This window comes from Caretta caretta, chromosome 1, assembly GCF_965140235.1.
Source record: "Caretta caretta isolate rCarCar2 chromosome 1, rCarCar1.hap1, whole genome shotgun sequence".
Lineage (NCBI taxonomy): Eukaryota > Metazoa > Chordata > Testudines > Cheloniidae > Caretta > Caretta caretta.
In genome coordinates this window covers 1,690,171-1,693,128 of record NC_134206.1, presented here as the reverse complement: position 1 = coordinate 1,693,128, position 2,958 = coordinate 1,690,171, and positions in this window count along the sequence as shown.

Here is a 2,958-nt window from a genome sequence, read left to right as displayed (position 1 = left end):
GGGTCACTGTGGGCAACCAACTCATTGTGAGCTCCCCGTGTGATGATGCAGCCAAAAGGGCTGATGCGATCCTTGGATTCATAAACAAGGGAGTTGTGAGTTGGAGCAGGGGAAGGATTTTATCTCTGCACATGTCATAAATATAAAGGGAAGGGTAAACATCTTTAAAATCCCTCCTGGCCAGAGGAAAAACCTTTTCACCTGTAAAGGGTTTAGAAGCTAGGTTAACCTCACTGGCACCTGACCAAAATGACCAATGAGGAGACAAGATACTTTCAAAGCTGGAGTGGGGGAGAAACAAAGGCTCTCTCTGTCTGTGTGAGGCTTTTGCCGGGGACAGAACACGAATGGAGTTCTAGAACTTAGTAAGTAATCTAGCTAGATATGCACTAGATTCCCTTATGTTTAAATAGCTGATAAAATAAGCTGTGCTGAATGGAATGTATATTCCTGCTTTTGTGTCTTTTTGTAACTTAAGGTTTTGCCTAGAGGGATTCTCTATGTTTTGAATCTGATTACCCTGTAAGGTATTGACCATCCTGATTTTGCAGAGGTGATTCTTTTACTTTTTCTTCTATTAAAATTCTTCTTTTAAGAACCTGATTGCTTTTTCATTGCTCTTAAGATCCAAGGGTTTGGGTCTGTGTTCACCTATGCAAATTGGTGAGCATTTTTATCAAGCCTTCCCCAGGAACGGGGGTGTAGGGTTTGGGGAGGATTTTGGGGGGAAAGACGTTTCCAGGCGGGCTTTTTCCCTGCTATATATCTGTTAGACGCTTAGTGATGGCAGCAATAAAGTCCAAGCGAAAAAGGAAAATAGTTTGTACCTTGGGGAAGTTTTAACCTAAGCTGGTAAAAATGTGTTTAGGAGGTTTTCATGCAGGTTCCCACGTCTGTAACCTAGAGTTCAGAGTGGGGAAGCAACCTTGACAGCACATGGTTAAATTCACTCGTCCAATCGCAGGGTCCATATTTCAAAGGGATATGGGAGCATGTACAGGCACAGAAGTAGGTCTAGTCAAAATCACTGTATAAAAAGGGGTGCCCAAGAATAGCAAATTCAGCTCCCTTTGGGATACTCCAGCAGAAACCCGTACTGACAATCAATCCACGCAAGGGCCAAGAGACTTTGAGAGGGCCGACACACTGTAACACCACCTAGGAGGATGTGAGTGTGTCTATAGTTACAGGTTTCAGAGTAGCAGCCGTGTTCGTCTGTATTCACAAAAAGAACAGGAGGACTTGTGGCACCTTAGAGAGTAACCAATTTATTTGAGTATAAGCTTTTGTGAGATACAGCTCACTTCATCAGATGCATTCAGTGGAAAATACAGTGGGGAGATTTATATACACACAGAACATGAAAAAGGGGTGTTTATCATGCACACTGTAAGGAGAGTGATCACTTAAGATGAGCTATTTCCAGCAGGGAGGGGAGGGGAACACTTTGTTGCGATAATCAAGGTGGGCCATTTCCAGCAGTTAACAAGAACGTCTGAGGAACAGTGGTGGTGGGGGGGAATAAACAAGGGGATATAGTTTTACTTTGTGTAATGACTCAACCACTCCCAGTCTCTACATTACACAAAGTAAAACTATATCCCCTTGTTTATTCCCCCCGACACACTGTTCCTCAGACATTCTTGTTAACTGCGATCACTCTCCTTACAGTGTGCATGATAAACACCCCTTTTTTCATGGTCTGTGTGTATATAAATCTCCTCACTGTATTTTCCACTTTATGCATCCAATGAAGTGAGCTGTAGCTCACGAAAGCTCATGCTCAAATAAATTTGTTAGTCTCTAAGGTGCCACAAGTACTCCTTTTCTTTTTGCGAATACAGACTAACACGGCTGCGACTCTGAAACCTGTAACTATAGACACACTCACATCCTCCTAGGTGGTGTTACAGTGTGTCGGCCCTCTCAAAGTCTCTTGGCCCTTGCGTGGATTGATTGTCAGTACGGGTTTCTGCTGGAGTATCCCAAAGGGAGCTGAATTTGCTATTCTTGGGCACCCCTTTTTATACAGTGATTTTGACTAGACCTACTTCTGTGCCTGTACATGCTGCCATTGTCCCTCTCTTTCTTATTGGTCGGCCCCTGGAGTCATGAGGGACCCCGGATTCCACAGGCGGCGTAAGGTGATGCGTCACCTTCGCTTTGCGGTTAAGGCACGTGTTACGGACAGCGTTGCAGCAATCTTGTGTTTAATTCTAAGCTTTTCTGAATTTGCTTTTGCAATGTCACCAGAATTTTAGGGCATGAGGTCACTCCTGGGCCATTTCTTGTATCTAAGGCCTAAAATAGTTAAGCTAGGTCTTGCTGGTTTTAGCCTACAGTTTCCTTGTGTTTCAGCTTGTCTGATTTCTCACCTAGTTCCATTAATTAGTACTCATTCTTATGTCTTACTTAATCTTATAATTTTAGAATTCCATAAATCAATTTTGATTAGCATATAGTGAGTACACCGAATATAACGTGTTGATTAATTAAATACCACACAATAAATGAATACTAAACTAAACTGATTGGCTACACTGGGTAAGAGTTATCTTATTATCAAATGATGATTAGATACAAAGTGCCCTGTCACATACATATGACAACATATAGCAATGATAATCAAATCTTATATATAACTTAAAATTTATGCCTAAAATATTATATGTAACTTAATTTTACCCACACACCATTAATTTACATTATTACTAGGGTTTAGTTCCTTCTTTTGGGACTCTTTCAATTGTTGAAGTAATTACCCCTCTGCATTGTGGTACGTGACTGTAATCATAGGTTGCTTCTGGAATTTGATGTGGACTTATGCTCTGTATTTCCTCCTAAGTCTCAACATCTTTATACCGTTCTCTCATATTGCGTCTGGCTGTTGCTCGTGTTGTGACAGTTCATAGAATCATAGAAGATTAGGGTTGGAAGGGACCTCAGGAGGTCACCTCA